A 15444-nucleotide genomic window follows, 5' to 3' on the forward strand; every position below is an offset into this window, starting at 1 on the left:
TTGTTTACTTGTTTTAGGTGCTTGAAGAAGGAAGCGAGAGATAGTTGGAGCGAGCAAGCAAGGACATCATCAAGCAAGAGAAGTGGACCAAGAGGTAGGCCCTCTTGATTCTTTCTAACCTAAGGAAATATTCCATAGAATGTCTTTTTTGTGGCTAGACCCATCATCGGGCTAGAGGAATTCATTCATGTCCACACTTATAATTTTACTTCACCACAGCTAGCAATCCAAAGTGATGGTTAAACCAAAAACACATTTTAGTAAGATTCATACATACATATACAGAAAATAGCTACACATGCATGTGTAAGCAAACATATACATATATCATTTAGAGTAAACAAGATAGATGAAATACAGTACGACATATGCATGAAACGTGTTGGCTCTGTAATATTAAGAGGGTAACTTCCAGTCATACAATACATCCATGACCAACCACTAGTTCCGATAGTGGAACGTTATAGTCACTGTCGCCTGCTCCTCCAAAGAGATATACTAGCTCTGCGCAGTTGAGAAGCCAAGGCTCATTGCAATACTGTCAAAGCTCTCTCTAAGATACTCCTATCAGAAGCTTGGCTAGCCAAAAGCCTTTACAATGAGTTATGAGGGACTATTTATAGCAAAGGGTGGGGTGGCCCTTGACATTCCCCTTTGTGACAGTTCATCTACCCTCATGACTCTTCATCTACTCTATGACTGTTACATCCAACTATCGACACTTGAACTTTCAATTGACAAGACATTACATACAATTTGCGCATGTACCCATGTGATACAAAATAGGCTTGAGAAATCCATGCAAGACATCACTATGACTCGAACAACTATGGGAAGACCAGCTCTTTGAAATCCTCATGGTGGTCGATAGTAGCGAACTGATGCCAAGCTCAGTAGTCTGCAATGGTGTCTATGTACTCTAAGGTGACATATTTCTAGAAATGAACTCTTGCCTCCATAGCATTTGGGTACACTGCTCAGGCTCCTCTATCCAACTCGTCTGATAACATGTGCATCATTGTCTTGAGTGCGACCGAACCAATGACATACTGATGCATGATGTCTGCACTGAACACCAAGTCTGGGCTGGTGGCTATGCGCATCACCTCGTCAAAGTATGAGTCAAGCTCCAGTCAGACCTGTGCCTTTGTCTTTGCCTGGGTGAGTGTCCCAATAGATGGGATCGCATATGTGTGCACAACAACATACATATTCCCGAATACCCATGCATGGGAAGCCTGTAGACTAGTGATGAGTTGTGGGGGATATTCATAGTTCCGGATCTGACTTCAGATGTGTTCCTTCAACTCAACCTCTCTGGGCTTCATCATCATGGGCAAGTGTAACGAGGCTCCCTTTTATCTCATTTTCCATGTTTGCATGTAATCAATATCAACATGCACATTCAACAAGATATGTGCTCTCCTCGCACATCGTTGCTGCCATCCATTGAGATGGACAACTGCCTTATGCACGGTACCAAACTTGGAATACAATGCCTTCATGACTGTGTCAAGGGACAATACTTCAACTAGTATTGCCTTCTTCAACTCTGCTCGAGTGGATGTTGTAACCAATTATCCTCCCTGTTTGGCTATCTATAACTCCTTAGCCATTTTCTCGTTCTTAGCTATCAAGAAGTGAACACTCAAGCTAGTGGCTTTAACATATGCTCTGGTAGCATCAACCAATGCTTTTGGATGTTTAGAGATGTCAAAAATGATCACTCATTCCTCAAACTGCGTAGGAGATGTGTGATCATCTGGAGTCGACACTCTGTGAGATTACACAAATCTATGTTGGGACTCATTGAATGAGATGTTGTGCATCTATTTGTCTAATTGTCTCCAAGTATTTCAGTGTCTCCTTGGTCACTTGGGACTTGCTCTGCTTCTAGATCTAGTGAAGCTGTTGGGTCAACTTCTTGTTTTGAGGCATGAGGTAGATGTCTTTCTCTAACTCCTGCTACTCCATGTCTGTATACATCTGCTCAAGTGCTTATTTAATCTCTTGAGCAAAGTCCCGCTCCTGCAATTTCTCACCCTATCTGCTTGGTACCAATTGTTCGGATGAGTCGACTATCTATACGAGTGTAGTTTCATTTGTCTTTACATGTTGCACCCCCTGTTGTACCTATTCTTTCTCCACTTCCTTCTTCTGTTTTCCTAGCTCTTGTTCCTTCCAGATTTACTCCTTCAACTCATATAACTCCTTCTCTGTTTCTTCCATTCTCCGTTTTTTTCTCTGGCTTTGTGTGTTCCTCTTGTCGCGATGTTGCCTCTTCACCTCTATTGCCAAATATTCTTTCTGCACAAGTGGTTCTACTTGCAACTTGCAACTTTATTCCTCCTCCATGGTGTCGACAATCTTCCTCTTTCCTTTGTCGCATTCCGGTATGTTTACCTTTGATACTACTGTTATTGGTGGTGCTCTCCAGGATGCTACTTTGCTAACCATTCCACATTGATGCTAATAAGTTCATTGGGCTTGGAGAAGTTGTAACAATATCTCCATGGGTCCTCCTCTGCCCAATGAAATGCCCAGTGGAACCACTAAAATTGTACTCTCATATAGTGATCCTTTACAAGACAATGCGGGTCATACGGATTGTAGCTTCGGGCATCGAATGGATATTTCTTGATCTCCTCTTCTTCGACATCCACATGCTTGAATTCCATATCTTGTATAACCCTATCTACAATGGAAGAGCATGCCAAGGTGCCTTCTTCTTCCGGTGCAGCCTAGCTGTCAGTCTTATCGAGATGTGGTATGATACTTCTTGCATGATGAGCTTGTCCAAGGAAAACTTTGGCAAAACATGTGGAGGATTCTTCGCGCTATACATCCATAGGAAGGTGAAAAACAGTGAGGCATACCAATCAGCTACATCGATCAGTGCCTCCATCGTTGCCTTCGACATGTAGGGCAGATCCTGTTCAAATATCATCTTGTACACATGGGTGAAAAAATGATCAGACAATTGTGTGATAACTCCTATGAAGCTGCATTCACAAAACATCTTACAATAAGTGTTTAGAGAGGTCTCCGCCGATGTCCATGCCCACTTCAAGCCCAAGAACTCCTGACAGGCATAGACTGTATCCAAGATGTAAGGGGACATGTAGATTTCCGCTTGTTGATCTTTGGGTGGTTTTCGAGCTCTTGCTACCTATTCCTTCAACTAGTGAGCCAACACATTGGACCAGTTGCATGCTTTTACTTCATTGGACAATTCATCCAACACAATCACCCAAATTTATGGGAAGGTTTCCGTGCTCTCTTGGTCATACAAGCAACATGCAAAGATGAGCAAGTATTGATAATCATTCCACATTATCTTCGTCTTGTAGATCTGGTTGGGTGTCATCCTGAATTTGACCGACTCCTTTACCCAGTTCTTCAAGATATCTTTGGAGTTGGCAGTGTTACTGGGCATGCTGAAGGGTATCTCCATGGTGATCACGGGCTTGAAAATATGGTACATCTATTCATAATCCTGTGCCCTAAATGTAGCAATCTCCTTCCCGCTGACACAGCTCAATGGCATCGTCTCAGGATCAGTGTGCAAGACAATCGAATGTATCATGTCTGCACATGGGAACACATGATACTTGCATGCAATTTGGTATAAGTCAGACTTGTAAATGTTCACATAGACTAGGTGGTCTTCGAGGTCTTCCCCAAATGTGTCTACAAATTCATCATTGACCTCTTGCCATTTCAACTTGATTTCCTTGTCTACAACCAACTTGGTGTCTTCATAGATCGAAAGACTTGTAGACACTCACTCAACTGTTGCTCCAATTGCACTTCCGTCAGTGTCCTTTGATACTGCTCTCTTGGATGCCATTGATCTTGGACTGTTGAGAGGTGAATGAACATCTTTTGGATATGAAGACATAGGAACATGCATGGCAAAAAATCTGTCAGCTAAAACCAAAGAAAAATTTAGGAATGACATGCAACATACTTGGGGACTGACTGGTAAGGATTACATAATTTTTTCTAGGAGGCCAGGAGACTGGTTACTGGAGATACGCAAAAGGCAGTTCAGATTGCTAGGAGGCTAGATGGCTATTGGAATTGCGTAATGCACAATCCAGAATGGTCTGTTGGCTACTAGGATTGCGTAATGAAAAATTCCGACTAGCAAGGGTTGCATGCCTAGTGACTGCATTGCGCAATCTTCTAGGCCAGCAGTCACTGCCTCTCAAAATTGTACAATACAAGACTAGAGGATAGTTGTTGGGAAATGATACGAATTTTCCGAGAGGAAGGCAGAGCCTTCCCTTTAAGGATTTCACAATGCTGTCTTGGTGAGGCAGAGTCCAGGCCAACGCTACCCAGACCTGTCGACGAACAACTAAAAGAAAGTGTGAATGCGAATGCATGGTGATATTGAGTGTAATCTTGATTGAATGATTGTCCATGCAAACAATGAATGCAAGATTCAAAAACCGGAACAACATGCATGTGTGTGGATCAAGTCACCAATTCAGTGACCGTTCATGCAAAATAGTGTCATGCATGCGACAGCAGTGAGATGCTAACAAAAATTGAAAGGGTACTAGTATAAGCTAATATGCATGCAAATGATAGCAAGCATTCATAGAAATCAAGCAGACAACACTCACACAAGTCAAAACACAAAAAGTGACAGAACTGTTGCAAAAGATAAGCTACGCTGACTTACCTGGAAATAGTTGAGTTGGATGTGTCGAAGACTCCTGGATGTGTTGTGGGATGTCATAGCTCCAAGATTGATGTGAATAAGTGAGCTATGAAGCATCGACTAAATAAGTTTGATGCTCATGGCGCGGATACCACAAATCTATGAAAAAGCGACACTTGGAGGAATGATTCTAAAATGATCTTTGCATGTAACCTCCAACTACTAAAAATAGCTCCCTAAAATCTAGGGATGCTTTTTGCATGTTGCCTTTTGCTATTTCAGGAAAAAGCAGCCCATGCGTGCAAGTCAAGTTTCCTCAGTCCTGGGTGGAACCAGTCAACCCGATGGCACATGTAAGAACCTGCCTGACTGAGGGTAAATTTTGCGCAGTTTATGGGAGGAAGTTGGGCTGGATACCTAGAGGGATTGCACAATTTTTGGGCTGAGCAGCTCACTTCTACCTAGAATTATGCAATTTCTAGGCTGAGCTGTCCTGTTGGGTTAGATTGCGCAGTTTTTCTAGGGAAGTTTGATAGGAAAAATTGTGCAATTCCTGAGGCCAACAGGATACCAGACATGATTATGCAATTTCTGGTGGGAAGGGTGGTTCCCCTCTAGAAATGTGTAGTTTCTTGAGGGAGACAGTCAACCTGCAGCTGGACCAAGTCGGGAGAAACAACTTGTGAGGGGAGTGGAACAAGCCATCATGCACAGGGTATCATGTTGTTGAAGCTTGTGTACTTGAAAGTGCAAGACATCCTGCTAAGAATTCCTGGTAGGGAGGCTCCAAAACGAAGCTAAGGAAAAATTTTGAAGGGTGGTTATAGCTGCTACAACATAACAACAAATGCAATATCAAAAGGAAGAGCACTAGTATAGACCTAATTTAAAACATCATCACCTGGTCTAGAAGCTGTAGGGATTCTATTAAGGATAAAAAGAAATATTTGATTGATTCTCCTGAATTCATCTTAATATTTGATAATTCCACAATTAAATATGCTTTCATTTTATCCTCTCCATACTTTTTAATGAGTATTTTTTCAAAAGATTCTGAAGTTGTAATAGTACCATAAATTATGGTAAAATACCAAGAAATTTATTTTCCTTCAAAAGTGAAAGGAAACAATTTTCAAACTTGGTCTTCATGTTGAATTTCACATAACTTAAGAGATAACATGAATTGTTTAACATGTTATTCAGTAGGAATGTGACCATCTAGATTAAAATTGGGAAGTGATCATTCAAATTTTTTAGGTAAATTATATTGATCTCCTGCAATGACAATAAGTCCAACAAATAACCAAGATTGCCCTGCGATAGGTGACTTTGGGGAGGATGAACTTGAATCTAATGAATGAAATGATGGAAGGCTTTGAAGAGGAGGTCCTAAAGGAGGGATAATCAGAGGTGGAGGAACTGATTTTTGAAGAAATGATGAAGTGGATGGAATGGGAACCTAAATCGAAGTAGTTGAGGGAGTTACTATTTGAGATGCAATAGTATCGGTTTCCCAATCAACTTCTTCCAAAGGGAACATGGGGTTTGTAAAATTTGTAAACTCAGATGAAGCTCTAGGACTAGTTTTTGTTGATGATCTAGGACTAGCTTTAGAAGAGGATGAAATTATAGCTTCAACCTCATGCCTGGGTATTCTCCTTCTAGATATATCAAATAAAATAGGGGATAAACTTGAGACTTTTCTTTGAGATCGAGTATATACTCTTGAAAATTGAATTTGAGGGTGCACAAGAACAGATGATACCTCAATTGATTCTTCGGGAGAATGTAGTTTTTTATGTGAAAGGTAAAATTAAGTTGGATGAAAAACAGTATATAAGGTGATGATATTAGATGATGTTATAAGATGCATAGACTCAATAGGTTTATCATTCATACAAAATAATTTTCCCTCCTTCTAGTGCCAAATTGTTGAATGGAAAAAGAATTCCTCCTAAATCTAGTGAGTATTTTCCCAATCAGAGTCCCAATTAGACCAATTTTCATTTAGGTGGTCATATACTTTGTAGAACAAAGGCTCGGTTGCTTGTATAATCTAAAACTGAAATTAAACTAAAAAAATAATTAATCTAGGGAAATATATGGCATATTCTAATAATCATAATTATGTTAGATATGAGATTTTTGTGATCCATAATGTAAATAAACGTCTTTCAGATTAATCACATCATTAGGATTTGGTTGACATTTCGAACCAACTAATGTGGTTCATCCTTAGGACAAGGGGAAAAAATCAATCAGTCTTCAAGAATAAATTGTATGGATGCAACATTGCCCATAGCTAGCCATTGAAAAGTAGTCGTTGGTGATTAGTTAAAAATGGCAGTTAGTTAATTAAAATATTATAAATTTAGTTACAAAGTAGCTATTAGGAATCAGTTATATTAATTTTTTTTTAATATAGTATGAATAATTAATCAAAATATTACTATAAGGATCAAGAAATGGTTACAAATTATTATTTATATATAAAGTAGATGTTAAGAATAATTCAAAAATTAAATAAAAAGGAGCTCTAGGGGTAAGGAATTGGTTGTTATTATAAAGTAGTTTATATATTTTAATTATATTAAAATAATTAATTATATTAATAAATAAGAATAGGGTAAAGAATAGGTTCCAAAATATTAAATATTTATAAAGTATAGGGTTAAGAAATGATTAAGAATTATATAATAATAAAGTAATTAGGAGTTTAATTATCTATTTTAATTAATTAAATCAATAATATATAATATAACAATTTAATCATAATAAAGATAAAGGGTTAATAAAGGTTACAAAATACTATTTTTTTATAAAGTAAATGTTACGAGCGAATTTGATTTAATTATCATAAACAAATAACTCAGAATATGGAAATTATTTTTTTCTTATAATAAAATTATAGGGTTAAAAAATAGAAGGAAACTAAAATTATAGACCAATAATAATCACAAATAGAATCAATCTTAAAAATAATCCCAAGTTTGTTTCTAAGGAAGTAGCTTTAACCATTAAGTCGAATTTGACTCTTAATCCTCTTTCCAGAAAGCTTATTGAAAGAAATCCCCTCACCCCTAGAATTTATGGCCTTCCTAAGATTCATAAATTTGGGCCCCTTTGAGACCTATTATTAACACAATAGGTGGGTCTACTTATATTCTTGCTAAATTCTTGGCTCCTAAGTTTAAACCTCTTGTGAGTCGCATTCATCCCTATGTTAAGGACTCAACGTCATTTTTTAAATAATGGAAGGATACTAGGTTGGACCATATGGATTTTTTAGTTAGTTTTAATGTTGTCTCCTTATATACTAAAATCCCCATTCAAAAGACAAGGACATTTCCAAATTAGTTGGCCTCTACCTCACCTCGACTTTCTTCAGCTTCCAAGGTGAGTTATGTGAGAAAACCTGCAGTGTTGCGATCGGTTCCCCTCTCTCCCCTATAGTTGCTAACTTATTTATGGAATATTTTGATACCAAGGCCTTAGCCTCAGCTCAATTTCACCCCAAAAAGTGGAAGAGGTTTGTTGATGACACTTGCATCATTTGTCCCCATGGGCATGAGAAGTTGGATTTGTTTCTAAGCTACCTTAATTCTCAATCTGAATCCATCAAGTTCACAATGGAAGTTGAGGTGGAAAAAAGCCTTCCCTTCCTTGAAATTCTTCTCTCTAGAATGAATGATGGTTCCGTTTATCACCAAGTTTCTTGCAAAAGGACTCACACGTAAGAATATCTCCATTCTAGTTCTCATTTTTTCCCTACTCAGGAATTTGGTGCTCTCAGCACTCTTGCTACCCATGCTATAAGAATCTCTGATAAAAACCACCTAGAGCAGGGGAATCCTCATCTTCTTGAAGTTTTTAAAAATAAAGGGTATAGCAGAACTCAAGGTCTTAAGCCCTTTCAAAGAGCCTGTAAAGGGTTAAGAGTTAAAACTGCTAGTGTTGATCCTATCTCCAAGCTTCATCTCCATTTATCTAAGGTACCGCAGATAAGATTGCCCATATCCTTAGAAAGAATAATGTCTCCTCTTTGTTCAAGCCTCTGAGTACCATTATAAATTCTCTTGGTTTTGTTAAAGACCCTATCGACCTTAAGGACATGAAAGGTGTGTACCTAGTTCCTTGTTCATGTGGTATTCCCTATATTGGAGAGACAGGTTAGTCAAGTAACCAAAGAATCCATAAGCATGCTACGGACATTAGGCACAATCATTCTTTCTCATCGGCTCTAGCTGGACATGAGAAGAAATCCAAACACCATGTCTGTATTGAAGACTCCAAATTCATTTCGAGGGTTGATCACTTCGACCATAGGAAGCTTAGAGATGCTATTGAGATTGAGAAGCATGCTGAAAACCTTCACAAGGATGATGGTTGCAAGTTGAGTAAAAGATGGATTTCAGCCCTCTCTTTATGATTCCACTCCCTGTCTCTTTCAATTATTCTTTTTTAGTTCTCAGAGTCTATTTTTTATTATTATTGGTTTGTAATTTTAGTTTCCTTACTATTTTTTACCCCTATAATTTTATTATATAATTTTTTTTGTCATTTTCTGACTTATTTGTTTATCATATTTAAATCAAATTTGTTCCTAACATTTACTTTATCAATATATTGTATTTTGTAACCTTTATTAAGCATTTATATTTATTATGATTCAATTTTTATATTATACATTGTCGATTTAATTAATTAAAATAGATAATTAAACTCCTAATTACTTTATTATTATATAATTCTTAAGCATTTCTTAACCCTATACTTTATAAATATTTAATATTTTGGAACCTATTCTTTACCTTATTATTATTTAATAATATAACTAATTGATTTATATATTTTGAAATATATAAACTACTTTATAATAATAACCAATTCCTTACCCTTAAAACTTCTTTTTAATTAATTTTTGAATTATTCTTAACATCTACTTTATATATAAGTAATAACTTGTAACCATTTCTTGACCCTTATAGTACCATTTTGATTAATTATTCATACTATATTAAAAAATAATTAATATAAATGATTCCTAACAGCTACGTTGTAACTAAATTTATAATATTTTAATTAATTAACTACCATTTTTAACTAATCACTAACGACTAGTTTTCAACGGCTAACTCCGATAAGGGTGAACCAAATTAGTTGGTTTGAAACGTCGACCAAATCCTAATGATGTGATTAATCCGAAAGACATTTATTTAGAATCATAATTATCTACAAAATATAAACACAATCTATTGGTATGATACGATCAATTTAAACAACAGAGACTAAAGGATTCAAAAGAACATAATACCACATGAAATATCATGTAATTTCAAACACTAAATAGATTTTGGATCCAGAAAACCACACAAATAATTTTTGAAAGAGTCTTTATGCAAAAAAAAAAAAAAAAACTCTAAAAAGACATTTTCAGCTTTGCATCCTATTTAAATATCTTTTTTGGTATTCTCACAAACATATATATATATATATATATATATATATATATATATATATATATATATATATATATATATATATATATATATATATATATATATATATATATATATGTATATATGCATGCATTACCTAAAAGAAATAAATGAGAAATTTTATCTCAAAATTGAGAGTCAGTTAAATCCTATGTTTTGAATATTATATTTCAATGATCAAGCATTAATGAAAAAATTAACAATCTATAAACTTTTGTTGATAAAAGGATGTAGACTATAACACATCATAAGAAATGTTTAACAAAATAATCAAATATTCATTTAGAATTAAATAGCACAAGTTGTAGAGCAATACCAGAGGCATCCATTAAATAATTAAAATGATGTCCATACATAAATCTCATAGCTCATCACACATTAAAACTGAAACCTGCCTTCAAAAATGTTGATACTTCAAAATTGATTCAAAAACAAAAGATTGTATTCTTCACAATTTATCAACCTCCTGCACCAACACAAAAGGTCCTATAAATAATTAAAAACAAGATATGTTTCTAACAATAAGATAAGTCTTAAAACAAGAAAATCAACATTTTTTCTGAAAGTAAATGTCTAATTCTAAAAATATAAATTCTATCTTTGTTCAATTGATATCTCCCTAAGAAGTAGGTAACTTCTCCTCGTCTTTAGAATCTTCATAGCTAATATGCAACAATAGATGGCGTGCATGAACCTTGATCTGCTTTGCCTAATGCAAATAGACCTGGGAAATAATAGATAAGTGAATAGAAGGAAGCTGATTAATGTTGATTTGGTAGCTGACAATCACACCTTGGACTTTATTCTTTCTTTTCTGATACTTGATTTCAAATTTAGCAATAAGTTTTATTTTCTCAAAATGAATTTGTAGAAATTTCTAAAAGGTTTGTTTCTTCGAGACCCTAATCCTTTTGATTTCTACCTAATCATTGTTGACAATGTCTTCTATTGGATGCTTTAATTCCCCTGGAATAGTTTCCTTTAGTGGCTTGGAACTTGGCAAGTCAAATTCTTCTATAAATTCAGTCCCATTCTCTCATATTGTCAAGCATTTCCTTTGTGTAGTTTTGGTCCATTTTTTGATTTCTATGGCTTCATCTTCCTTATGGCTCAAAGATGCAAGCATCAACCTTTTATCTGTTTTTGAAACTTTTGGAATTCCATCAGTTTGAAATTCCTTCTCCCAGTCAAGAATAGAATGAAATTTGTTTTTAATTGATTTGGCTTCTTCTATTAAAGAATCAATCCTTTCATTTAAATATGTAATTTCTCGATAAAATCTTAAGATTTTATCCATTATTTTATAGAACTTTGATTGATCTTTCCTTAGAATAAAATAATTTTGTAAGGCTTTCTCTTCGAAAATTTCCAAACTTTGTGTGGCTTCTTGATTCTAATTAAGTTGGCGACGAAGAGAAATGAATTTCTCTTTTAAAGTTGTAATCATGATCTCAGAATTGCTTTCAACTTCTTCCTTTAAAATGCGGGTTTGATCTTCATGAATTTTGCTTAACTCCTGAATATTTTTCTCATGTATTGAATTCAACTCTTTCAACTCCACTTGGAATCGTTTCTCTAGATTTTACTTTTCTACAGCGAAACCTTGAATCAAAATTGTAGAATAATTCTACCAATTTTTTTCATTAAATAATTCATTTTTCTCCAATTGTTTCTCTAAAACTTTATTTTTTTGTAGATTGTTATCATATGAGGTTGCAAGCTCATTTAAATGATATTGGTTATAATTAACAAAATCTCCTAAGGCTTGGGAGGATTCTTGGGCCTTTTCTTTCACATCCCCTTAAGCTTTCTAGTTTAATTTTGACCCAATATTTAAAGAATCATGCTTCGTTTTATTTTTTCTCCTCAGAACTGACTTTGTTTGAGAATTGAAATAGTAATGTGTCAAAGAAGGAATTGTATCTGGAATTGTCTCTAACTTAGAAATTGGTTTAAACAAAAAATATTTCCAAGGGATCTTGGTAGAAATGGGTGTCACTGAGGTCTTAGGATATGTAGAGGAAACAATATCCATATTTTTATGTGATCTCGCCGCCTCTTCATTCTTCTTGGTGACATTTCCATAAGATATTTACTTTTATTTCTCCTCATCAACTTTCATTTCTTCACTTGTAGTAGTTTCGAGTTTCTTCTATTCTATCTCCTCAGGGGAATTAATAAAAATATTTTCTTGTTCAATTATTTTTTATTTATTTTTTACTTTTGTTATTACCGCACTTTATTTCTTCTCTTTAGGAATTTTCATATCTGCAACTTCTGCTATAACATCCTGATCTTTTTCATTCCTTCATAGCTTCCTACTTCCTTACCTCTGACAACAACATCTTCCATTTTTTCAATCTCAACTTCTTGTTCCCTTTGAGAGATCATAGAAGGATCTGAAGTGATCTATTTGAAATTAAATTTAAATAATTCATAATTCTTTAATTCCTCAAAAGAAACATTGAGACAAAGACCTTTTCCTTTTAATAAATTTTCAAATGGATTTTCTCTAAAATTTTGTAACGGTCTCTTCTTTGGATATCTAGGAGTTTTCCTCTTTCAATAGCTTGTTGAAAGTCATCAATATCGATGAAAATATCATCAAATTGTGGCTATTGATGAATAAATATTTTCATAAAACTAACCGTGATATAATGATTGTTAATAATCCCATTAGGATCATAGTCATATTGAGGTAGAGAAGGTAACCAATCTTCTTGAAACTCTTTGGCTTCCTTGAATTCATGTCCTTTGTCCCTGATATTTATGTCACCAAATTTAATTAGAAACCCGTGCCAAATTTTCCTTTTTAACTTACTTAGCTTCCTGGATTGGCCATTCAAAATGGATTGATTTGCAAATTCTCTCAAAACGAGCCTTTTAGGGATATAATAGGGTAAAAGGTGAGGAACAACCTCACTCCCATAAATTCTTATATAATGAAAAATATCTTCCACAAACCAATGACCAAAGGACTCTAGGCCTTCTTTTATATTTTGGCTAATTCTTGGGGGGTTGTGGGGGGCGGGGGGGTTTGTGGTTTCCAAACAGGATTTCATAAAAAGGAATTAAGACATAATGGAAGATATCGTAAAAATGAAATTTGAAACTGGACTCCCACAGGATTGGGGCATAGTTTTGGATAGGGAGCTACTGGTCATAGGGGTAGTTCCATTTCATGAGTGAGAATGGAATTGAGGCAATGACAATATCTATAATATAAACAGACATATAGAAAATGTATTTGTATTAGGGGGAGATGCTAATGACAACTCTAAAGAATATGAAATTTTATGTGACAAATCGTGGCCCAATTGAGACATTTCCCATCATTTAGGATGTTATGGATTATTGGAATCCATTTGATTTTACAATGTTTAAGATCTTTCTCCCTAAATAATATGGTTAACATTTTGATAAGAAATATTATGGGTTTATTGAAAATGGCTATGGGATACTCCTTTTTTTCTCTAAGCTTAAACCCTTCATTTTCTTCCCTTAGCCAATCTTCAATTACTCTGTCATAATTCTCTTCGCATTTCTTGAAGACAGTGCTTCAAAAATTCTTGAGGAAATCAACATTAAGCTGGGTTTATGGGGGACTGAGCTTATAGATGGTCGATAGGATTTTAGTTTTCCATGAGGCTATGACAAATTTTTTATGATTTGATATTGTTATGGTTGAAATATTAGCATGAGAAAGAATCCATGAAACCATGTCATAATAGGGGAAAATCCTGGCCTAGCTACTACTTTTGTCACTCTTATTGCTTCAAATTGATTATTATTTGTTCAAGAAGACCTTGCATTTTCTAGCCATCCTCTTTCTTCAAAGAAATAAAAATATATATATATATATATCCCATCTCATCGCCGCTTCTTTTTGGGTCTTATAAATAGAGTCAGAGATAAAAAATGGGTTGAATTTTACTTATTCTGGTTGTGGATTCTCTATTTCTTTATGCTTTTCCCTTATCTTCTCCACGTGTTGTTTCAATGTTAGAGATTTTCCTTTCTTCCCCATTATGTACTAGTGAACAAAAATAGAGAATATATAAGCATTTTCCATTTAAATTTTGAAATTGAGTTAAGAATCATTTATAATTTCATCCTGCTTACACATAAGTTCTGCAACTAATATCATATTTTCTCAATTCCAACTTCTTCGAACCAAGTTTAAGAGAATGAAAACAACATGCAAGCAAAATACTCTAAAGGAATTATGAAATTTGATTATAAATCTTACGTATGGTTGCCCTTGCTCTACCCACAGTATGCATATAGACCTATGCATAAACCATTTTCTACCTAGGAATTTAACCCTCTACGGAGTCAAATCATCAATATTTAAGGTTTAAGGCCCCTTTCATTAGAACTCATGCGTAAACATATTAATAGACTAACCCAAAGTCTAAACCCTTCCAATCATTTCTATCGACGCTTTAATACATCCTCATAAACCTTTTTAAATCCTATGGCCACACATATATCTCTTCCCACTCTTTAACATTGGTTATAAATGATTAACTCATAAACCCTTCTTATCGCGCCTTATTCTATTATAATTCTTTATAATAGAAATGCGCTAGTAACATATGTAACATGCCTTTTCTGCCAATCCTAGGTCTCTGCACATTTACCGAGATTACCTTTGTCGTTATCGCAATATCAGGTTCTCTGCAGTCACACTACATATATGCTCTTATCACCCCTCTGACTCCGATGTGGGACTATCGAGAGCATTTAAATAATGCTTAAGCCTTAAAATACTTGCACAACACTTTAATGGAATACAAAGGAATTACATTGTAATTCCGCTCTGAACCACATAACCAGACTTCAAATATTCTAGACCCGCATATATAATTATCATCGGGTCTGTCAACTCCAAAGCCTTTCCACTGCACTACTACTCCTCTGATCTCCGTTCTCTGAAATGCCTGACCTCCGATTGTCGATCTGCCAAATCTCCGATCAGCACTTATCACTATCGCTTCGTCCTTGCACTTGACTCTTCCACTTTAAAACTCTGATACGATATGTATTTCGGACCCGATGGGTTTTAGGTCACATTCTGTAAGGTTTCAGGTCCAACTATGCATCGCATGTTGCATTCACTTCCTCCCTTTGAAAGATTTTGATGCGATCCTGATTTTTCCACTCTTACGATTTAATCATGGTCGTTGATCTATGAGATCTAATAGTTGTTTTGCATTGATACTTTACTCCTCTACTACTCAGTTTACTTATGTTTTTACGATATTTCTTCAG

This window comes from Pinus tabuliformis, chromosome J (genome assembly GCF_031772625.1).
Source record: "Pinus tabuliformis cultivar Carrire ecotype Pingquan chromosome J, CPIR1, whole genome shotgun sequence".
NCBI classification, from domain to species: Eukaryota; Viridiplantae; Streptophyta; class Pinopsida; order Pinales; family Pinaceae; genus Pinus; species Pinus tabuliformis.